This window comes from Bombina bombina, chromosome 4, assembly GCF_027579735.1.
Source record: "Bombina bombina isolate aBomBom1 chromosome 4, aBomBom1.pri, whole genome shotgun sequence".
NCBI lineage: Eukaryota > Metazoa > Chordata > Amphibia > Anura > Bombinatoridae > Bombina > Bombina bombina.
In genome coordinates this window covers 132,815,815-132,842,304 of record NC_069502.1, presented here as the reverse complement: position 1 = coordinate 132,842,304, position 26,490 = coordinate 132,815,815, and positions in this window count along the sequence as shown.

Here is a 26,490-nt window from a genome sequence, read left to right as displayed (position 1 = left end):
TACGCTACATTGTATCATGTCCGCTCGCACTTTAATAAATCGGCCCCTTTGTCTATTTTGACTTGCCAGTTACCATCCTTTTCTTCAAGGATGGAAAGGGTTTTGCTAGCAAGTAGACTCTGTACATCCTCTATAATAGGTAAATTGAAGTAGTGACGCTTGGGCTTAGTCAGTCTCTCTGTGAGAAAACATTCTTTAAGTATGGTCTCAGTAACACTGAAAACTATTTTTTTTCTTAACATGTCATCAAGTATGGGACCGAATTCACAATCTCTGACTTTCAGTCTAAATTCTGTACCTTTCAACACCTTGTCCCCTCAGATGTGGATGTGCCCAAAACTGATATCACTCAAACTTAACAATGGTCCCTGAGCAATTTCAGCACTAATTCTAATGTTCCTTCAGCAGGCAGAGCTTATTCCAGTTTGTTGTAAACCTCTTGAATTCCCCACCTAAATCATGCAGGGCTATGGCATTATTCATTTTCTGGTCCTTTTTATAAAGTTTAACTGCCCCAGCATAAATTAAAACATCTTTGATTTTATTTCCTCCAGTATTCTATCAGAAACAGGTCAAATGTGTTCCTCTGCATATGTAACCATGATATTGCACCCATAATCCCCATGTAGAAAATAATTATAACCATATTGCTATCAGAAACAGGTCAAATGTGTTCCTCTGCATGTGTAACCATGATATTGCACCCATAATCCCCATGTAGAAAATAATTATAACCATATTGCTATCAGAAACAGGTCAAATGTGTTCCTCTGCATGTGTAACCATGATATTGCACCCATAATCCCCATGTAGAAAATAATTATAACCATATTGCTATCAGAAACAGGTCAAATGTGTTCCTCTGCATGTGTAACCATAATATTGCACCCATAATCCCCATGTAGAAAATAATTATAACCATATTGGTATTAGAAACAGGTCAAATGTGTTCCTCTGCATGTGTAACCATGATATTGCACCCATAATCCCCATGTAGAAAATAATTATAACCATATTGCTATCAGAAACAGGTCAAATGTGTTCCTCTGCATGTGTAACCATGATATTGCCAAAAAATATAAAGAAACAGTGGGCGCATAAAGCGGGAGATAAGGTGGATATGTTAATTAAAAATCTCTATTAAATAAAGACTGGAAAATAACTTCAAATGTACCGTTGATGTATAATCATAAATATTTATTAAAATAATTCAAAACAATAATAATAATACTAATGTTCAATCACTCTCAACTATAGTTGTTCAAGCAGCCATTCACACACTTCCTAAAACTCTAAAACATATCAGAATAATCCTAATTATATAAATGCAATCTAGATGAATACTGGGAAATCAGACTGATATCCAGAAGTGTGATACACTTCTAATGATTACTAAAAATGAAATGTCTATTCCGTTAAAAAATATGAAAAGTCTGAAATATAAGACAGGCCCGCTACAGCAGGGTTAAATGCTCAGTATATAGTCTCTTTCCAAAAACAAGTCCCAAATGTAAACAGCCAACAGCCGTCGGTATTATTCACCGGCGCTGTGTTAAGTTAGCCAAGAATGTTTGTGTGGAAAACAAGGTTAGTTTGCCTTTATGGGTTCCTCCGTAATTGGTCTGTGGGACCTAAGGCTATCCGCCTTCTTACCGTGGTTCCAGACAGTGTCTCAGTCACTCTGCTTAGACAAACAGCTGACCGCAGCTGACGATTTCTGAGGTTTCTACGTCACCTGGTTACCGGAAACTCCAGGTAGTTCGGACTTGCGCAAGTCTCCTAGGAAGTATTGGAAAACCTCTGATGCCGATTCCGTTACCGCTCTTCAGTACTCACACAGTACGCGGTATGGGATTTTTTCAATCTCCGTCCGTTAGAGGGACTTAGTAGCAGGATAGCAGTTCAGTAGCAGGGTGAATCCTCTACGCGTTTCAACCCGTATGGGTCTTTGTCAAGATACCTTTCCCTGCACCTGAGCATTTTTAAATACCCCGCTGTAGCTCCTGATTTGTTGATTATCCATTTCCTTCCGGTAAATGTTAAATGAGGGAAATTTATACAGGGACACATGTTTATTGAGTTTCCCCTGTTTAGTTCAGCAGTCATTCTTCCAACCTGTCATATTTCATGTAAATAGCCTCATAGTAATACATACATTAAAACTCATAAATACTAAATCTATATAAAAAATTCAATGAATAGTATATAATATATCTACATATTTAACCATCTCACAGACATATTAAAAAATAGGTGAGTTAAAAATATGGAACCAATTACATTATAAAATACATATAAAGGGAGATAATATTATTAGGAATATTCTCAATATAACTATGGTGGCCAATTTTGATTAAATGAATGTATTTAATTTCAACACTCCAAAAACTGGGAATAAAAACTTACAATTTATTAAAATATAAAAATTTATAAAAGATTAGATAAAACACATAAACAGTATCCTATACAATTCTAAAAAATCATCTCTTAGCAATTCATATCTTGAAAAATTCGTGTCTTTTAGAAAATGACATATCTTAAAAATTCATGTGGTGAGGATAAATATAAGTTAGGGGTCGTTATTAGGGAATTCAATAAATGGGGGAGTAAGGGCGGATGAATAGGTATTGTATTAAAAGTAGATTACATTACGTTAGAAAAGGTGCCAGTTCCAGTTCAGAATTAAGACCATTAGGGTAAAGGGTATTAAAATTATAAATTAACTCTGCTTCACGTTTTAAAAGTTTATTTTCAAAATTGCCCCCCCTCCAATCTTTGCGTACCAAACATAGTCCCCAAAATTTGAGATCCTTAATATTATTCTTGTGGACATCTCTAAAATGTTGGTATAAATGTGTGTCCAACTTCCCCTTTTCAATATTCCATAAATGTTCCCTAAACCTGTCCCTCAACATCCTGGTTGTTTCACCTATATAAAAATATTTACATGAGCATTGTAACATATACACTACACCCTTACTATTGCACCTAATTGTATCCTTGATCACATACTCTTTATCCATCCCTGGGATCACTACATTTTTCTTTTTAATCCCATTTCTACAGGCTTTACAAGTTACACATGGGAAGAAACCTCTTATTTCTTCCCCTCTTAGATCTTTATCTTTAAGGGATCTGTCTTTCTTCCTTTTGAATTCACTAGGGGCCAAAAGTGATTTAAAATTTTTGGTTTTTCTGTATACTATCCTTGGATATGGAGGGAGCTTGTCTCCAATCACTGGATCATTTTTTATTAGATGCCAATGCTTTCTTAATATTTTTCTCATCACACCATGATCGTCACTATATGTGGTTAAAAATGGAACATCTATCATATCCTTCTTATCATTTTCCTTCTTTCTATATTTCAGAAGAGAGTTTCTTTCCGTGTCCCTGGCTCTTGTGATAGCTGCTTTAATGTTCTTCTCATTGTAACCTCTATCTCTAAACCTATCCTCCAATATTCCTACTTGTTCATCAAAATCAATTAATCTGGAGCAATTTTTTCGGATCCTTAAACATTGGCCTACCGGGATGTTGTCTATCCATTTTTTAAAATGGCAACTGGTGGCATGGATATAATTATTTGCGTCCGTGGGCTTAAAATGGGTTTTGGTTATACACTCTTGTTTATCCGCTACTAAATCTAAGTCCAGAAATGTTATTTTTTCTTTACTAATATTATAGGTAAAGGTCAGGCCCCTATCATTATTATTCATAGTGTTAAATAGATCTATGAGAGACTCTTCATCTCCACGCCAAATAATTAAAATGTCATCTATGTATCTTTTAAAAAGCACGAGATTCGCACCGAGCTCAGCAAACTGGAGAAATCTCTGTTCCCATTCTCCCATAAATAGATTTGCGTAGCTCGGTGCGAATCTTGTGCCCATAGCTGTTCCCTCTATTTGTTGAAAGTAACTTCCATCGAAGGAAAAGTAATTATGTTCTAATATAAAGCGAATGCTTTCTAATATGAAATCCTTCTGATCTTTAACTATATTCTCGTCTTTGGATAAAAAATATTCCACAGCTTCTAATCCTAAATTATGCTTAATATTTGTATACAAAGATGACACATCACAGGTGGCCATCAAAAATCCTTCCTCCCATTTTATCTCTTTCAGTATTCTTAAGACACTAGTAGAATCTTTTAAATAAGAATCCAATCTACCTACATACTTCTGTAGAAATTTATCCACGTACTCAGAGAGGTTCGATGTAATGGAATCAATCCCTGAGACGATGGGCCTACCTGGGGGATTAACTAAACTTTTATGCACTTTAGGCAAAAAATAAAATATGGGGATCCTGGGGTGCTGAGGTTTAATGTACAAATATTCCTTTTCTGTTAGGATCCCTTTTTCCTTTCCTTTATCTAATATTTTTAATAATTTAATAACAAACTTATTAGTAGGATCCATATCTAACTTCCTATAGGTTTTCTTATCATTTAGGAGTCTTTCTGCCTCACCCTTATAGTTTTTACTGTCCATGATAACCAGACCCCCCCCTTTGTCCGCCATCTTAAATGTAATATCATTATTATTTTGGAGTTGTTCTAATAGCTCTTTATCTTTCTTATTTAAATTTCTTTTGAATTTATTCTTTCTCCCTTCAGTTTTCCTTAAGTCAGTCAGGACCATTTTTTCAAAAGTTTCTAAATTACTTCCTCTGTCATTTTTTGGGTAAAAGTTTGACTTCAATTTCAACATTGTATGTTCAAACTTATCTGCATTAGTAGCTACTCGTTCATTATATACATATTTTTCAATGGGATTTTTTAAAAAGAAGCGTTTGAGGGTCAAGTTCCTCACATACTTCTTCACATTGATGTGGGTCTCAAACTTATTCATAGTTCTGGACGGGGCAAATGATAGTCCCAGATTTAAAACTCTCTCCTCATCTTTACTTAAAACTTTCTCACTCAAATTAAAAATCCCTATTTTTTCTTTTTTCACTTCTGTCTTTTGGCTTCTATTTTTTCCATTTTTTCCCCTTCCTCCTCTAACTCCTCTATTTGTCTTTTTCTTTCTCTTGATCTTAAAGCCCCTTTTTCTTCTGCACTTGGGTTTTTTTGGGGTAATGGACGTCCCTCTCTTCGGGGACTTTGGCCTAAAAAAGCTTTTTCTTCCTTAGTTAAATCTATTTGTTTAACACTATTACATGCCACAGGTTGGTGATCTTTCAAGTTACTTAGAGGAGTAAATCTATTTGAGGTTGGTATATCCCATTGTCTTTTTTCAGATATATTTTCCTCCCTTCTTCTTTGTGGATAAAAACCCCCCTGATGATGGTTACTTCCTTCTCTTCCTTCAGATATATTTTCCTCCCTTCTTCTTTGTGGATAAAAACCCCCCTGATGATGGTTACTTCCTTCTCTTCCGTTATATTCAACATTCCTATTCCTAAAATAGCTCCCATTTCTATTTCTATGAAAATCACTAGGACCTTCATCCCTATAGTTCTCCCTCCATTGTTGTTCCCTCCCTCTAAAATGGTTTTGCCCATCATACCGGTTATCATAATAATTATAATTATTATTAAACCTTCTGTCAAAATGGCGATTCCATCCTCCTTGATTTCTATTCCTAAAACCTCTATTAGTGTAACCCCCATTTCTATCCTCATAATTATTATAGCCTCTATTATAATAATTAGAAATTCTCCTATTGTTAGGTTCCCATGAATTATTCTCCACTCTTTCAATTGCTGTTTCTTTAACAACATTAGTAGGTTCCTACTAATGTTGTTAAAGAAACAGCAATTGAAAGAGTGGAGAATAATTCATGGGAACCTAACAATAGGAGAATTTCTAATTATTATAATAGAGGCTATAATAATTATGAGGATAGAAATGGGGGTTACACTAATAGAGGTTTTAGGAATAGAAATCAAGGAGGATGGAATCGCCATTTTGACAGAAGGTTTAATAATAATTATAATTATTATGATAACCGGTATGATGGGCAAAACCATTTTAGAGGGAGGGAACAACAATGGAGGGAGAACTATAGGGATGAAGGTCCTAGTGATTTTCATAGAAATAGAAATGGGAGCTATTTTAGGAATAGGAATGTTGAATATAACGGAAGAGAAGGAAGTAACCATCATCAGGGGGGGTTTTATCCACAAAGAAGAAGGGAGGAAAATATATCTGAAGGAAGAGAAGGAAGTAACCATCATCAGGGGGGTTTTTATCCACAAAGAAGAAGGGAGGAAAATATATCTGAAAAAAGACAATGGGATATACCAACCTCAAATAGATTTACTCCTCTAAGTAACTTGAAAGATCACCAACCTGTGGCATGTAATAGTGTTAAACAAATAGATTTAACTAAGGAAGAAAAAGCTTTTTTAGGCCAAAGTCCCCGAAGAGAGGGACGTCCATTACCCCAAAAAAACCCAAGTGCAGAAGAAAAAGGGGCTTTAAGATCAAGAGAAAGAAAAAGACAAATAGAGGAGTTAGAGGAGGAAGGGGAAAAAATGGAAAAAATAGAAGCCAAAAGACAGAAGTGAAAAAAGAAAAAATAGGGATTTTTAATTTGAGTGAGAAAGTTTTAAGTAAAGATGAGGAGAGAGTTTTAAATCTGGGACTATCATTTGCCCCGTCCAGAACTATGAATAAGTTTGAGACCCACATCAATGTGAAGGAGTATGTGAGGAACTTGACCCTCAAACGCTTCTTTTTAAAAAATCCCATTGAAAAATATGTATATAATGAACGAGTAGCTACTAATGCAGATAAGTTTGAACATACAATGTTGAAATTGAAGTCAAACTTTTACCCAAAAAATGACAGAGGAAGTAATTTAGAAACTTTTGAAAAAATGGTCCTGACTGACTTAAGGAAAACTGAAGGGAGAAAGAATAAATTCAAAAGAAATTTAAATAAGAAAGATAAAGAGCTATTAGAACAACTCCAAAATAATAATGATATTACATTTAAGATGGCGGACAAAGGGGGGGGTCTGGTTATCATGGACAGTAAAAACTATAAGGGTGAGGCAGAAAGACTCCTAAATGATAAGAAAACCTATAGGAAGTTAGATATGGATCCTACTAATAAGTTTGTTATTAAATTATTAAAAATATTAGATAAAGGAAAGGAAAAAGGGATCCTAACAGAAAAGGAATATTTGTACATTAAACCTCAGCACCCCAGGATCCCCATATTTTATTTTTTGCCTAAAGTGCATAAAAGTTTAGTTAATCCCCCAGGTAGGCCCATCGTCTCAGGGATTGATTCCATTACATCGAACCTCTCTGAGTACGTGGATAAATTTCTACAGAAGTATGTAGGTAGATTGGATTCTTATTTAAAAGATTCTACTAGTGTCTTAAGAATACTGAAAGAGATAAAATGGGAGGAAGGATTTTTGATGGCCACCTGTGATGTGTCATCTTTGTATACAAATATTAAGCATAATTTAGGATTAGAAGCTGTGGAATATTTTTTATCCAAAGACGAGAATATAGTTAAAGATCAGAAGGATTTCATATTAGAAAGCATTCGCTTTATATTAGAACATAATTACTTTTCCTTCGATGGAAGTTACTTTCAACAAATAGAGGGAACAGCTATGGGCACGAGATTCGCACCGAGCTACGCAAATCTATTTATGGGAGAATGGGAACAGAGATTTCTCCAGTTTGCTGAGCTCGGTGCGAATCTCGTGCTTTTTAAAAGATACATAGATGACATTTTAATTATTTGGCGTGGAGATGAAGAGTCTCTCATAGATCTATTTAACACTATGAATAATAATGATAGGGGCCTGACCTTTACCTATAATATTAGTAAAGAAAAAATAACATTTCTGGACTTAGATTTAGTAGCGGATAAACAAGAGTGTATAACCAAAACCCATTTTAAGCCCACGGACGCAAATAATTATATCCATGCCACCAGTTGCCATTTTAAAAAATGGATAGACAACATCCCGGTAGGCCAATGTTTAAGGATCCGAAAAAATTGCTCCAGATTAATTGATTTTGATGAACAAGTAGGAATATTGGAGGATAGGTTTAGAGATAGAGGTTACAATGAGAAGAACATTAAAGAAGCTATCACAAGAGCCAGGGACACGGAAAGAAACTCTCTTCTGAAATATAGAAAGAAGGAAAATGATAAGAAGGATATGATAGATGTTCCATTTTTAACCACATATAGTGACGATCATGGTGTGATGAGAAAAATATTAAGAAAGCATTGGCATCTAATAAAAAATGATCCAGTGATTGGAGACAAGCTCCCTCCATATCCAAGGATAGTATACAGAAAAACCAAAAATTTTAAATCACTTTTGGCCCCTAGTGAATTCAAAAGGAAGAAAGACAGATCCCTTAAAGATAAAGATCTAAGAGGGGAAGAAATAAGAGGTTTCTTCCCATGTGTAACTTGTAAAGCCTGTAGAAATGGGATTAAAAAGAAAAATGTAGTGATCCCAGGGATGGATAAAGAGTATGTGATCAAGGATACAATTAGGTGCAATAGTAAGGGTGTAGTGTATATGTTACAATGCTCATGTAAATATTTTTATATAGGTGAAACAACCAGGATGTTGAGGGACAGGGTTAGGGAACATTTATGGAATATTGAAAAGGGGAAGTTGGACACACATTTATACCAACATTTTAGAGATGTCCACAAGAATAATATTAAGGATCTCAAATTTTGGGGACTATGTTTGGTACGCAAAGATTGGAGGGGGGGCAATTTTGAAAATAAACTTTTAAAACGTGAAGCAGAGTTAATTTATAATTTTAATACCCTTTACCCTAATGGTCTTAATTCTGAACTGGAACTGGCACCTTTTCTAACGTAATGTAATCTACTTTTAATACAATACCTATTCATCCGCCCTTACTCCCCCATTTATTGAATTCCATAATAACGACCCCTAACTTATATTTATCCTCACCACATGAATTTTTAAGATATGTCATTTTCTAAAAGACACGAATTTTTCAAGATATGAATTGCTAAGAGATGATTTTTTAGAATTGTATAGGATACTGTTTATGTGTTTTATCTAATCTTTTATAAATTTTTATATTTTAATAAATTGTAAGTTTTTATTCCCAGTTTTTGGAGTGTTGAAATTAAATACATTCATTTAATCAAAATTGGCCACCATAGTTATATTGAGAATATTCCTAATAATATTATCTCCCTTTATATGTATTTTATAATGTAATTGGTTCCATATTTTTAACTCACCTATTTTTTAATATGTCTGTGAGATGGTTAAATATGTAGATATATTATATACTATTCATTGAATTTTTTATATAGATTTAGTATTTATGAGTTTTAATGTATGTATTACTATGAGGCTATGTACATGAAATATGACAGGTTGGAAGAATGACTGCTGAACTAAACAGGGGAAACTCAATAAACATGTGTCCCTGTATAAATTTCCCTCATTTAACATTTACCGGAAGGAAATGGATAATCAACAAATCAGGAGCTACAGCGGGGTATTTAAAAATGCTCAGGTGCAGGGAAAGGTATCTTGACAAAGACCCATACGGGTTGAAACGCGTAGAGGATTCACCCTGCTACTGAACTGCTATCCTGCTACTAAGTCCCTCTAACGGACGGAGATTGAAAAAATCCCATACCGCGTACTGTGTGAGTACTGAAGAGCGGTAACGGAATCGGCATCAGAGATTTTCCAATACTTCCTAGGAGACTTGCGCAAGTCCGAACTACCTGGAGTTTCCGGTAACCAGGTGACGTAGAAACCTCAGAAATCGTCAGCTGCGGTCGGCTGTTTGTCTAAGCAGAGTGACTGAGACACTGTCTGGAACCACGGTAAGAAGGCGGATAGCCTTAGGTTCCACAGACCAATTACGGAGGAACCCATAAAGGCAAACTAACCTTGTTTTCCACACAAACATTCTTGGCTAACTTAACACAGCGCCGGTGAATAATACCGACGGCTGTTGGCTGTTTACATTTGGGACTTGTTTTTGGAAAGAGACTATATACTGAGCATTTAACCCTGCTGTAGCGGGCCTGTCTTATATTTCAGACTTTTCATATTTTTTAACGGAATAGACATTTCATTTTTAGTAATCATTAGAAGTGTATCACACTTCTGGATATCAGTCTGATTTCCCAGTATTCATCTAGATTGCATTTATATAATTAGGATTATTCTGATATGTTTTAGAGTTTTAGGAAGTGTGTGAATGGCTGCTTGAACAACTATAGTTGAGAGTGATTGAACATTAGTATTATTATTATTGTTTTGAATTATTTTAATAAATATTTATGATTATACATCAACGGTACATTTGAAGTTATTTTCCAGTCTTTATTTAATAGAGATTTTTAATTAACATATCCACCTTATCTCCCGCTTTATGCGCCCACTGTTTCTTTATATTTTTTGGTGATTTAAATTGTGACTATCCAGGAAGGGGATAGTTCCTTCAGTGAGGCAGTGGAGATTAGATTCAGCGCTTCACCCAAACCATTGGTCTTAACCATGATATTGCACCCATAATCCCCATGTAGAAAATAATTATAACCATATTACTATCAGAAACAGGTCAAATGTGTTCCTCTGCATGTGTAACCATGATATTCCACCCATAGAGGCCTATTTATCATATGTCTGTCGGACTGGATCCGACAGTGCGGATCAGGTCTGACAGACATCGCTGAATGCGGAGATCAATACGCTCTCCATATTCAGCATTGCACCAGCAGCTCTTGTGAGCTGCTGGTGCAACGTCACCCCCTGCAGACTCACGGCCAATTGTCCGCCAGCAGGGTGGTGTTAATAAACCCGATCGTACTTGATCGGGTTGAATTCCAACGATTCCTGTCCGCCTTATCAGACCAGGTGAACAGCGTTATGGAGCAGCGGTCTTTAAACCGCTGCTCCATAACTGGTGTTTCTGGCGAGCCTACAGGCTCGCCAGAAACACGGGCCCTCAAGCTCTGTACGGAGCTTGATAGATAGGCCCCATAATCAGCATGTTTAAAAATAATTTTAACCATATTCTTATCAGAAATTAAACAAATATTTTCCTTGGCATGTGTAACCCATAATCCCCTTGTTTAAAACATCTATTCCCAGGTTCCTATCAAAACAACTACACATACATGTACTATATTAAATCAGCAATCTAGTTCTACAAAATTATTGACTTATTTTTCTATTATATAATTTACTGTGATTCTATTATACAACTGTATATATACAGTATATATATATATATATATATATATATATATATATATATATATATATATACATACATCAGCAAGTGAATACTTAAACATTTGCAACTATTGTTTGCAACTTAGTATCAAGCACTGCAGAAAAGAACAACATATTTTGAGTTACAGCAGAGTCATTACCATGAATGTGTGTAAAAAAGTATACTGACACCTATTGATAGTGTTTAGCATTGCAGCCAATCTTACCATCATCCCAATATGCAGTTTAGTATGTCCCCACATTCTAAAAACAGCAGAGCATAACTCCATTAAATCTCTTGATATAAAATACACAACTTTCACTCCTTTCTATTAGCGGAGTATCTCTCACCTATTTACTCTTCCTCTACGGCACAGTATCATTCTCGTGCAGTCAGGTTAAATGCGGGAAAGCGAGTACAGTACTACTAAAGACTAGACTAACCGCAGGCTGAGATCATCGAGTTTGCTGTGACGTGCAATCTACAAGGGGAAACAAGTGCTGCAGGAGCCTACAGCTGGTCGTTAGTGCAGGAACTCAGGGGAAAAAATGCTACCATTAAATACTGTTGGACTTGATTTTTTTTTTTTATGGCAGCCTTTGTTTGTTTTTTGTCAACTCACACTTGACTGATGGGCCGCGAGAAAATGGGGAGGTTAGGGACATAATACGGGAGCTGGGTAATAGCTAATAGCTTTTTTTTAATTATGCAGGAACCCAGGAAATATTGGAGGGTTGTTAACCCTAAGTTGCCACTTGTACATTGTTAAATGTAGGCAGCGTATTGCTGCCCACTGGCAGCGATACCAGGAGAACAGGTTCCTGGAAGGGAACCTTGTCTGTCCAGACTTTCTTAAATAGGAGCCCAAAGTGCTTGTAGTTCAAAAGTTATTTTACTTACCACTTGTTGCCTGTTTTTGCTATACCATCTACATTTTTAATCTGTTTTTGGACCATTAAGAGTTCCTGGATGCCAGTGATTAAGTCTACTGGGTGACCATATTGACCCCAGTTTGCCCCTGTAGCACCAAGGGAGGTGCTCCATCAAATGTGAGTGCATTTCATATACTATATTATTATCCATTTGCATCAGCAATACTAGGCCATATAGGCACCCCTTTATGCTTTGTATTATACTCCACATATCACTACATAGCCACTGGAGGTCAGTCTTCTGGGTGACTGCTATTGACCCCAGATTGTTCCATCTACACCACTAGGGGTGTCATATCTCATGTGAGTGCAACCATCACATCTTCTACAATTTCAAAATATTTTCTACAATATTGGGCCACGCTTCTGTCCTCTTTTTTCTGCAGATTACTGACCCTGGGTAGTAGCTTTGATCCTCTACAGATAGCTGCCTGATTGTGCCCATCAATCTATCCACATTGATACCATCTACATGTCATTTAAGGACTTTTTTTCTTTTAGGTTTTCACTTGTAGAATATTCCGTATGTTATTTTTTTTTATTTTAAAAATAGCATATAACAAATATAAGAACAAGTCAATTGTCAACAACATTCGTTAGACAGTGTCAGCTTGATACACTCAAAGGCTAATTACATTCCCATCTTTGAATTTTTTTTTTTAAACAATTAACAATAAACCATAAACCGTAACTTAGTTCATATATGTAAAGCTTAATGTGCAGAGACCATAGTATATGTTATTTTTTAATCAATCATATATGCTGTTTTCATTTATATAATATTACCACTGTATAAATTGACATATTATTGTCACCAATTTTTCACTGTTAATATTATCACAAATACCATTGCACTTAATAAGGCCGCCCCCTATAAGTATTCTTTCAGCTTTAATAGAGAAAACTTTAAATAGAACGATACATTATTGAAGTTTAGCGTGCTGGTACTTAACTAGCACATAAAGATTAGTTTACATTTTTGCAGCAAACTCTGTGTAATGTATTTTAATAAAACAAGTTACTAATTTAAAGTACATAAAATAATAGTTTATACATTAGAGCATTTTATTATTGTACAGTTGCTTGCATATAACTATATTTTAAACTCTGCGGCAAAGGGATTAATAGATAGATAATAGAGGTGGGTATGAGGCGGCATTGGGGTAAAGAGGATAGTACTTGCGTTGGCTATGGGGCGGTTTAGAGGTAAATAGTTAATGACTTGCAGTGGGAATGTGGCGGTTTAGATATTTATTAGTTTAGTGTTAGTTTGCGATCGTGGAATACTTCGGTTTAGGGGTATTAAGATTTGCGATTAGGCACACAGCAGTTATATTCAAGGGATCGTTTACTATACATCACCAATATGGTCGTCGATGCTGGGTGTTGTATAAGCAAGCATCGCTGACCAATGGCATGTATAGTAAACACCCCTCCGCTATGTCAGGATCTTGGAATATTCCAACAAGCTCACTCGAGATAGCGGCGGATCCCTTTGAATATTTTGATGCCTTGTAGCACTTTCGATCATCAGGGCCTTATTTAGTGAGCCAATGACAAGAGATAAATATATATACTACCAATTAACAGCTAGTAGTGCACTGCTGCTTCTAAGGATATGTACATATGCTTTTCAACATATTTGATAACAAAAAATCATGAATCATGAATGGTTAATACAGTAATGTTTTTTGTAATTAGCATACATGATTCATGGGAATGCATTGGCCATGTAAGCAGGGGCTGGTTTAACATCCAAATATAAAAACCTTTAGGCCCAGGATCATGTTTATATAATGTGATAATATTCCCTTTCCTACTAGCCTGTTTTATTACCTCGCAACCTAATTCACTAATTGTAAGTGAAAGCAAATGTGGATAATTAGCAATCACACAGTAATATACTTTTTAAATACACTTTTACCATATGGAACCCAATTTACTTGTAATAGATTGCAACAACTAATAACAACATAAATAAAAAGAAAATACAGTAAATACAAGGTAAAGCTATATTTAAGGAAAGTATTGCCATTGAATTTTTAATTGCACATACATTTCTTTACATTTACAGGTTGTATTTTATTAAAAACAAACACCTAGATTACGAGTTTTGCGTTAGAGGCTGTGCGGTGCTAACAAGCAGTTTATGCTCACCGCTCACTTACAGACAGCGCTGGTATTATGGGTTTTTACAAACCAGACAAGAAGTGAGCGTTGAGCAAAATTTTGCTCATTACCGCACTCCAATACCAGCGCTGCTTACATTAGTGGTGAGCTGGTGTAACGTGCTTGTGCACGATTTCCCCATAGGAATCAACGGGGAGAGCCGGCTGAATAAAGTCTAACACCTGCAAAAAAGCAGCGTAAAACTCCTTAATGCAGTCCCATTGATTCCTATGGGAAAATACATTTTATGTCTACACCTAACACCCTAACATGAACCCCGAGCCTAAACACCCCTAATCTTACACTTATTAACCCCTAATCTGCCACCCCGGCATCGCCGACACCTACATTATAATTATGAACCCCTAATCTGCCGCTCCAGACACCGCCGCCACCTACATTATACTTATGAACCCCTAATCTGCTGCCCCCAACATCGCAGACACCGACATTATATTTATCAACCCCTACTCTGCTGCCCCCAATGTCGCCGCCACCTACCTACACTTATTAAACCCTAATCTGCCACCCCCAACGTCGCCGCCACTATTATAAACATATTAACCCCTAAACCGCTGCACTCCCGCTTCGCAAACATTAGTTAAATATTATTAACCCCTAATCTGCCGGCCCTAACATCGCCGTCACCTACCTACATTTATTAACCCCTAATCTGCCACCCCCAACGTTGCCACCACTATATTAAAGTTATTAACCCCTAAACCTAAGTCCAACCCGAAACCTAACACCCCCTTACTTAAATATAATTTTAAAGAAATCGAAATAAATATTCCTATCATTAACTAAATTATTTCTATTTAAATCTAAATACTTACCTATAAAATAAACTCTAAGCTAGCTACAATGTAACTAATAGTTACATTGTAGCTAGCTTAGGGTTTATTTTAATTGTACAGGCAAGTTTGTATTTATTTTAACTAGGTAGAATAGTTATTAAATAGTTATTAACTATTTAATAACTACCTAGCTAAAATACACAATATACAAATTGACCTGTAAAATAAACCTAACATAAGTTACAATTACACCTAACACTACACTATAATTAAATTAATTCCCTAAATTAAATACAATTAAATACAATTAAATAAAATTAGTACAAACCCCCCCCCACTAAATTACAGAAAATAATAAACAAATTACAAGATTTTTAAACTAATTACATCAAATATAATCCCCCTAACAAAATAAAAAAGCCCCCCAAAATAAAAAAAGCCCTACCCTACACTAAATTACAAATAGCCCTTAAAAGGGCCTTTTGCGGGGCATTGCCCAAAAGTAATCAGCTCGTTTACCTGTAAAAAAAATTACAAATCCCCCCCAACATTAAAACCCACCACCCACACAACCAACCGTACTCTAAAACCCACCGAATACCCCCTTAAAACAACCTAACACTAACCCCTTGAAGATCACCTTACCGGGAGAAGTCTTCATCCCACCGGGCCGAAGTCCTCAACGAAGCCAGGAGAAGTCTTCATCCAAGCCGGGCGAAGTGGTCCTCCAGACGGGCAGAAGTCTTCATCCAGACAGCATCTTCTATCTTCATCCATCCGGCGCGGGAATTCTAGAATTCTATCAGCCAATCGGAATTAAGGTAGAAAAAATCCTATTGGCTGATGCAATCAGCCAATAGGATTGAGATGGCATTCTATTTGCTGATTGGAACAACCAATAGAATGCCAGCTCAATCCTATTGGCTGATTGGATCAGCCAATAGGATTGAACTTCAACCCTATTGGCTGATTGCATCAGCAAATAGGATTTTTTCTACCTTAATTCCGATTGGCTGATAGAATTCTATCAGCCAATCGGAATTGAAGGGACGCCATCTTGGATGACGTCATTTAAAGGAACCTTCATTCAGTGTAAGCCGTCGGATGAAGAGGATGCTCCGCGTCAGATGTCTTGAAGATGGACCCGCTCCGTGCCGGATGGATGAAGATAGAAGATGCCGTCTGGATGAAGACTTCTGCCCGTCTGGAGGACCACTTTGCCCGGCTTGGATGAAGACTTCTCCCGGCTTCATTGAGGACTTCGGCCCAGTTGGATGAAGACTTCTCCCGGTAAGGTGATCTTCAAGGGGTTAGTGTTAGGTTTTTTTTAAGAGGGTATTGGGTGGGTTTTAGAGTAGGGTTGGTTGTGTGGGTGATAGGTTTTAATGTTGGAGGGGGATTTGTAATTTTTTTTACAGGTAAAATAGCTGATTACTTTGGGGCAATGCCCCGCAAAAGGCCCTTTTAAGGGCTATTTGTAATTTAGTGTAGGGTAGGGCTTTTTTATTTTGGGGGGGCTTTTTTATTTTGTTAGGGGATTAGATTAGGTGTAATTAGTTTAAAAATCTTGTAATTTAGTGTTTGTTTTTTTTGTACTTTAGCTAATTTTATTTAATTGTATTTAATTGTATTTAATTTAGGGAATTAATTTAATTATAGTGCAGTGTTAGGTGTAATTGTTACTTAGGTTAGGTTTTATTTTACAGGTCAATTTGTATTTATTTTAGCTAGGTAGTTATTACATAGTTAATAACTGTTTAATAACTATTCTACCTAGTTAAAATAAATATAAACTTGCCTGTAAAATAAAAATAAACCCTAAGCTAGCTACAATGTAACTATTAGTTATATTGTAGCTAGCTTAGGGTTTATTGTATAGGTAAGTATTTAGTTTTAAATAGGAATAATTTAGTTAATGATAGGAATATTTATTTTGATTTCTTTTAATTATATTTAAGTTAGGGGTGTTGTGGCAGTGATGTTAGGGTCGGCAGATTAGGGGTTAATAATATTTAACTAGTGTTTGCAAGGCGGGAGTGCTGCGGTTTAGGGGTTAATATATTTATTATAGTGGCGGCGATGTCTGGTTCGGCAGATTAGGGGTTAAAAATTTTTTTAGTGTTTGCGATGCAGGAGGGCCTCGTTTTAGGGGTTAATAGGTAGTTTATGGGTGTTAGTGTACTTTTTAGCACTTTAGTTAAGAGTTTTATGCTACGGCGTTGTAGTGTAAAACTCTTAACTTCTGACTTTAAAATGCGGTACCAGTCTTGACAGGAGAGGGTGTACCGCTCACTTTTTGTCAGACTCGTAATACCGGCGCTATGCAAGTCCCATTGAAAAAAGAGGATACACAATTTACGTAAGTGGATTTGCAGTATTTCCAAGTCTGGCCAAAAAAGTTAGCGGTGAGCCTGTAACTTCAAGACTCGTAATACTAGCTGGCACTGAAAAGCAGCATTAGGACCAGCCAACGCTGCTTTTTAAGCCTAACGCACAACTCGTAATCTAGCCGTATGTCTTGCCATTGAACAGCTATTAACAAGAGGCACATATTCTAAGGTATTCACTACCCATGATTATTTGCTGAATCTATTTTTAAAGAGTTCTATTACTCCTTTTCATTCAAAATTTCTTATTCATAGTACAGAACAAAACAAAAAAAAATCTGAAAACAAAATAAATGAGGTCGGTCAAAAACAATTAGAATCAAAAGATTTTGTCAAATGTTTCAATCATTTTTTTAAAAAAAGTGTAAATTATAAAATAATTAGTCATTTTCCAATTATTTTTTAATTATGTATTTTACTTTATTTGTGTTGATTTGTATTCATCATTTTTATAAAGTAAATTTTAAATAACAATTCTGGAATACACAATTGAGTTTATGTATAAATTATGCTAGTCTGACAGAGACAACTTATCTCAACTTACCATTATCATAGTTCTATTTTCTTTTGCAATTATAATGGACAAGATGATAAAATACTAGTTGAATCTCAAAAATAATGTGTTGTATTGTATACTATAAAATAATATCAGAGCTGTAATAATTCACCATATCGGAACTTCTTCATGAGATCATTTTACTTGAAAGATAATTGCCTAAAAATTATTACAATAATATATAATTCTTCAAGTATATTAAGAGATTTATTAAAGCTGATTATTCAAGGTTTTTTCCACTCGAAAAAAGTGCAACACCAGAATAAGTGATCATGATTAACAATTGAAGATTAACAGGTTCAAGGGTAATTGGCTGAAGAACTTCTATTCAAAATGGGGGGGTTGATTCATGGAGTAAACTACTATTAACGGTGGCAAGACAAAACTTTAGGGGAATTTAGGAATGCCTGAGATATGCAAACACATTTTTTAAGAACTATTTATATTTACATTTGAGAAAGACATATGGGCAGACATTATGGGCCTTTGGGTTCTTACCTGCTTTTAAAAGGTACAAATTCCAAATTCTAGAATTCCAAAATCCAAAATGATTAAAAAATCTAGATTTTGATATTAATATTTTGTTTTTAAATTAAATTATTAAACATTAACATTTTCCCCACCAGTAAGTCACAATCTTCTCTGCCTTTGTTGGTTTTTTTGTCTTCCAAAATACAAATTATTGTCTATATGCCTGTGTTTTTGGTGTTGTTTTTGTGTTCTAAAATATAAATAATTGTCAATATTTACGGAAAACAAAACATATTACATTTCTCATTATAGTTCTGTATTATCTTTATGATAGTACTTTGTGTACAAAGGTTATACACAATTACCTATAGGTTGCATGTATAAACTGTATTATGAGATGTAAATTTTGCCTAAATTACATAAAATCATAGATTTTGAAGGCAGATAAGAACCATAAGCCCAGCAAGTCTGCCCGATATTTCATGAAATTATTGTTATCTAGTTTGTAGCATAGCCTTCTGCTTATCCCAGGAATCATTAAAGTCCCCCACAGTGTTTGTCATTGCCACCTCTTGTGGAAGTTTATTACATGAATCAATCACACTTTCTGTAAAGACGTGCTAAGTGCTTCCGCAAATTTCTCCTAAATATACTACCCTTCAGCTTAAAATTATGACACTTTGTTCTAATTTTTTTTTTTTTTGTAAAGTACTTACAGCCTCAACTTTACTAAGCCCTTTAATATACTTGAAAGTTGCTATAATATCACCTATTTCCCTTCTCTCCTCTAAGCTAACATATTTAGGTCATTGAGCCTCTCCTGGTACATTTTATTTCTTAGACCATTTTCCATTTTGGTAGTCCTCCTTTGCACAGGTTCCAGTTTGTTTATATCCTTCTGGAGATATGGCCTCCAGAACTGCACATATTAATGAAGATTAGGCCTAACTAATGATCTGTAAAGTGGCATAAGAACCTTACTATTTTTAAGTTACTATTTTTTATTTTTAATACACGGCAGAGTACCTAAACAACTATTTAAAAGGGCAAACTCTTATTACGGGGGTTCAAGAACAGTGGGAATTTTTGAAGGGTGCCATTTTAGATGCAACTGCACTCTGTATTAAACATGTCTGTAAAAGTAATATGGTTTTCCAAAGAAGTAGCACATGCTGTAAAGAAAAAAAAAAGATAGCAAATATGGAGACTCCATCAAAAAAAGAGTTATAATGGCCAATAAAACCAAATCCTCCTGCACCACTAATTTAACTAAGAATTAAAATGTAATTATCTGTTCCATTTTTCCTGCTTCCATGCCATACACATGTAAAATAGCAGAAAATGATAGAGTTGATGCCACATGCTCTAAATGATTGCATAGGTTACAAAACTCTTTCTGAACAGCAACATCATTACTAGCCAGATCATTTGCTCCTAAATGGGCGATCACATCTGACTCACTTTCCTTCCTTGCTGCATTAACAATTCTCAAAATATGATTCTTACCTCTATGAGCAGTATCTCCTGAAAACATCTGACCTCCCTTGCTTCTTCTTACTCTCACCTAAATACACATTCCTCAAAATGGGGTCACCCACTAACATGGATAATTTACATTACACCTTCAACGTAGGTGGCAAAGCTGCTTTGAATGTATCACCATCATCGTCACCCACTGAGATGTATAGTAAAAAACCTCTGCAAAACTGCCTTCAAAACACTGATGTGAGCAGTTTTTAATATTTCACTGGCAATTTCATGCTGTATCATTTTAAAGATGCCAATATACAGATATGCCAAAATCCACCCTATTCTGTAGTACAAAGACATTATTTTTTTTTCCTTCTTTTCATTTTGGGTATTTATACATGGTAATGTTATCTTTTTATTTGTGTGGGTAATATTAAAATGCAATGCAATTGTTGTATAAATCCAAAGAATGCAAAATAATAAAAAAATATTTCATGGGTTATTTTATCTTGTATTTGTTAGTGTCACAAAATAATCCAACAATATAGGAATATGACATTAAGGGCTCCATGTACTAAGCAGTCAGCGAGCTACCCGCAACAAATCTCGCGTCAAAACTCGCAAACTGATATGTACAAAGTCGTCAACTATGTTCAAACTCGCATCTTTAAAATTGCGAGCGTACTTATCCGCCAAACCTCGCTACCTCTCCATTTTTCACTGTAATTAGACACATTTGACCACCAACTCGCCAAAAACGAATGTACTAAAAAATCTATTTGTCCGCTCGCTACAATTTCCGCTCCCACCTCGTTATTTTTGCCTCGCCACCTTTTAGGTGGCGGGCAAGGTACAAAACAATAGGAAAGTCAATCTAGACGCCAGTTTAGACATATATAAAAGGCAGTAATATCAGCATTGTACAGCATAACTGGCGTCTAATTCGTCTCTCATTTCCATGTACATAAATTGCGCCAAATTTGTCGACTGTAATTAAAGAGTAATCTATATTTTAAATTTGTATTGTATAGTTGTCAATCTTTATAATTATTTTTATATTAATATTTATATATTATCAGATCCAGATGAAGCCATATCCAAATTGTAAATAAATATTACAAAAATAACGCTCTGTTATCACTCTTCAAAAAATTTTGAACAATAATAAAGTTGTTTAGATAAGTTGAACTTTTATAGGAGCAAAATTCTATTCCCGCGACTACTATGATGTTCGTGACATGTCACGTGTTAATAATTGGCCAGACAATTCAACTGAAAGTTAAGTACATTAGCTTAGTCGCGGCGAGCGAGGCGTTAAATTTATCAATAATCCGCCACTGCTCGCGGCGGGCTAGACTTGTCTATTTATTGGGGGATTATTAGTACATAGTGACAGCGGACACCATTTCGCCCGCGGCGAGTAACGGCGAGTTTATCCGCGTCTAAAATGACGGATGAATTGACGGCTTAGTACATGGAGCCCTAAACCTTCATATAGATCAGGAAGAAACAAGTTAATTCAGATTGTCATGTACAATGATTAATTAACTATTTAACTAGCTAGAGCTTGTTAGGAAAACTGTAATTTTAGAGGAATTGCCCTGTGCTGTCATTCAAACATGAGGGGGATACTTGTGAGGCATGCTTGACAAAAGAGATGATAAATAATAATTAAGAGTATTTATTTTTTATCTACTTTTTCATGTGACCCCCCCTTGGATCACCTACCCTTTTTTCTTGACCACTTTACCTCATAGTTACTTCACTTCCTCTCATTTGACTCTCCTGTCCTCATTCGTGGGGACATTCTTGTGAGCTCCAAAGCTTTTGGAGCTCACTTCATCTTTTGGCTTCTCACAGTGGAACAATTCCCTAACTCACAAAAATATTCATTCAATTGACCTACTCTTTAACCACCTCATTCCCACTCTCTGACCACAATCTCTTAAAATGCAGCATCACTACACCGGCTGCACACCCACCACCTAACACATCAAATAGACTCCTTAGAAACTTTCACACAAAAGACACAGAGCTACTCTCTAACACTCTAAACCCCCTTCTCCCTGCAATCTCCTTAATTTCCTACTCCGAGAATCTATCGATCTGTATAATTCCTTTCTGACATCTGCCCTTATCAAAATAGCCCCTCCTTCAATAGCTCTCACCCCACGGAAGCACCAACAACCATGGCACACACATCTGACACGCTACTAATAAAAACGCACTCATACCAAGCAATGATGGAAAATCACTCCTCTTCCTCTCATTGCTACTTCTCTCACAGCACGTGACTTTTTAAAGTTGCAGTTCTGATGCTAATAAAGGATTTTATCTTTAGTATTCTTGGTTATCTGTTTTTTTATATTGCCAAAAATAAAAAACAGAATTTAGCATATATCTATCTATCTATCTATCTATCTATCTATCTATCTATCTGCCTGTTATCTATTGCTTAAATAAAGCCTGATGTGGATGTAACAATCCTAAACAAGAAAGAAAATAAAACCTTAATTTTATTTGGCTAAAAACATGTTTACTGCAGAGAACATATAAGAGACATTGAACATGATGTTACCACTTCAAGTGTAGCAAGACACTTCCCAGAGTATCATAACTCCTCTCCTAGTTGTTTCAGATTAATTGGCATCGATAAAGCCAATCTGGGTATTCGTGGGGGCTATATAGATAAAATATTGCTTCAACGAGAAAGTAAGTGGATCTTTAATCTAGGAACCCTTACCCCCTATGGCCTCAATGAAGAGAACAATTTCGGTCATTTTCTCTAAACCCTATTTATGCTAATATCATGTAAAATTTTACATTAGCATAACAGTGTCCCTTTAAGATAATTTAGCAATCAAAAGGGCCTTTTAGTGGCCGGTCACTGTCACTTTAAGTGAGCCAGGTGTTTACTTTACACTAGCATCTATATAGCTTATAGTATGAATAAAAATACTGATTAGCAAGGATGGTTTAAGTATTTACTATGATGCTTAATATATATTATTATGTGTAATAACAGTAACAGAAGAGTTGATATGGCACAATATATTGTAAATATATTGACATTTGGAACCAATATTCACCGGCCTTGTTTCCGGAGGTGGTAGCACACAGTATTGCCTTAAAAGAGGACATTACTATACTTCTCTATACAGTTGCCTGAATGAAGCCTAACTACTGGTGAAACGTACGTCGGCATATGCTCAGTCTGATTCTGAGCTCTACTAAGAAGGACACACTCAGCGGCTCTAGCAGCATTCCAGGAGGATTCACTTTTGTGACGGTTTCCGTTCAAGCAGGAAGTGAGGTGGGTGTAGAAGGAGAGAGTGTCAGGATCACGACACTAGTCTGTGACACGGCTTGCGTGTACTGGGATTAACCGGTCTTCGGTCGTGAGTATGTATTAAGGAGCTCCTTCCATGATCACCAAGATCTCATACTATACAAGCTGCCAGCTATAGGCTCGTGAAACCACATCTCTTGGATATATTCCAAGTTTACCGCTAACGGTTATTACTTACATTGCATGGACAGCAGCTACGTTGGCCAACGATAAGTATATCATATCAGTGCTGCTTACTATGAACTTGCTGCTTCATTACGCTGTTATTTATGTGTGTTTTCTCCTTCTTGTTTTCCCCTTCCTTTTTTTCTTCTGTTATAATGTGTTATTGACAGGTATTAGACTGTACATACCTGCTTGTAAGCGTTATACCACATTTAGTGTTGTGAAAACTGTGCACAGTAGGTAGTTTATTGAGGTTGTAAACTACTGTCTACCAAGTAAAAATATTGGACAAAGAGTGCTGTTGTGAGATATCTTTTTTCCTTCATGAATATTACTGCAGAGATGTGTTGTACTATGAACAATTGATTTATAAAGGCTAGGTTTGATCGATTTTGCCTGTTTTACATCTGCTCACTGAAAAATGTTTAAATTTGTATCGTATTCTATTAATTTTTTTACTCTTATTATAGAGACTTTTGGTCCATATGGCTTAATGTATTCAATTGCAAAGATTACTATTTCTGCTTATATGATGTATGCAATTTCTCTTAATCAAGAATACATACACTATATAGGTATATATTGAAATATTGAAACACCTATATAGCATCTAGTTCAGTATATAACACACCTAGATCTACAAACAGACCGTTTACATTGAATTGTGCACAGTGCTTTCCCTGAACTCCTTTTCCATCCATATATATACTGTATATATATATATATATATATATATTCAAAACAAGTAAAAAGGAATGCATGTTTTTATTAACATTAAAACTTTCTCACTACACTCTCTATGACAAGGATTTTTATAAAAAAAAACTTTATTATACCTCAAATTGCTAGCTAATTGTAAGCATAAACTGTGGAACGTACAGTAATACAGATTTAAAATTAACATGCTCAAACATAATCTGAATACAAACAACATCTCAACACAGCATGCAAATTATTACCACATGGAAACAGCCAGAAGGACAGAAGTTTGAAAATGTACTCTTGCATGAGCAGCAGGAAATTGGTCCGGCCCTGCTGTTATGAAAACCTTTTATTATAAAATATGCCATTGTACAAAAAAAGGCAATTGAAAAATTTGGCAATCAGACAGACTTAAATATGAATTATAGATACTGGAATTCAGTAGATTTTGTAACAAGAAAGACACTATGGAGTAAATGTTTCATTCACCATATGGTATCAACAGAATGCCACTTTGTTACATGGGGAAAAGTCTTTGCATTTAAAATATTTAAAATATTTTCAAAGATCTACATGAAAGGCAAAATCATTTATGTTTGGAAAAGGAAACCATTTTAAAATTCTGCAAGCCGTGGGCTGCAAAGTACATTTTATTTTATTTAAATAACAAATTACAAATGCGTTAAAACATAATTTATGTAAGAACTTACCTGATAAATTAATTTCTTTCATATTGGCAAGAGTCCATGAGCTAGTTACGTATGGGATATACAATCCTACCAAGAGGGGCAAAGTTTCCCAAACCTCAAAATGCCTATAAATACACCCCCTCACCACACCCACAATTCAGTTTAACAAATAGCCAAGAAGTGGGGTGATAAAGAAAGGAGTTGTCACAAATACCTCAGGATTCAGCTAAGAAAGGGTTAATCTAAGAACAGTTGTTTGTTTTTTAAAAATAGCTGTGTCCTGGGTTTGTGTTTCTTTGAAGTACCAGGAGCATCATAAATGTTTGGCAGTGTAAACAGGATAGAATTTTATGGCTTAGACTGTCAATAGAATACATGATGCAAAACAGGGCCTCAGTCACAGGAAACTGATAAGGTCACTAAAAGGACATTGGTCTAATGCCTATATGTGTTTAAAGACAGGGGGGTTTCTTAGCCCACCCAGGAGGGTGTGGTCAGGCAACCTGATCTATGGAAAATAGGTATAAGAATCTTATTTTTCAGCTATGAGATGCTCATTCTACATGGGAGGCTGCTTGCTACAGCGTGAGTGACAATTTTCTTCTTGCCCATCTCCCTGGGGGCAGACTCATAAGCTAGTGAAGTATTAGGTCTGTTATTTTTCTCCTTTTAGTGACGTATGGGATAGAAATACCCAAGATGTGGAACTCCAAGCAAGAGTCGCTAGAGAGGGAGGGATAAAAATAAAAACAACCATTTTCTGCTGAAAAAAATAATCCACAACCCAAAATATAAGTTTAATCTCATAAATGAAAGGAAAAAAACTTAAATCAAAAGCAGAAGAATCAAACTGAAACAGCCGCCTGAATAACTTTTCTACCAAAAACTGCTTCCCGAAGAAGCAAATACATCAAAATGGCAGAATTTAGTAAATGTATGCAAAGAAGACAAAGTAGCAGCTTTGCAAATCTGATCAACTGAAGCTTCATTCTTAAAAGCCCAGGAAGTAGAAACAGATCTAGTAGAATGAGCTGTAATTCTCTGAGACGGGGCTTGACCCAACTCCAAATAGGCTTGATGAATCAAAAGCTTTAACCACGAAGCCAAAGAAACGGCAGAAGCCTTCTGACCTTTCCTAGAACCAGAAAAGATAACAAATAGACTAGAAGTCTTCCTGAAATCTTAGTAGCTTCAACATAATATTTCAGAGTTCTCACCACATCCAAAGAATGTAAAGATCTCTCCAAATAATTGCATTGCATTGATCAAAATGCAGAGGCTGTAAGAACAAACCTACCAAACAATAACGGAAACATACAGCAAAAATCTAATCCGGAGAGGACCGATTACCTCCTAATTGATATTGCTTGAAGGGGCGCTCTCAGACCAATGCTGAGCTGATGTGCATGCTCAAAAACCCTAATACTCCTATACAAACACAGAAGATAGAAATACAAGAACGCTTTTTTTGCAAAATCTACATCTAGGGTGAGCTGCTACACCTGTCATAAAGTTACAGCCTGCCTCTACCAGCACATAAGTGTGCTACAGGAGTATGTGAGTACCCATCTGTATCATCT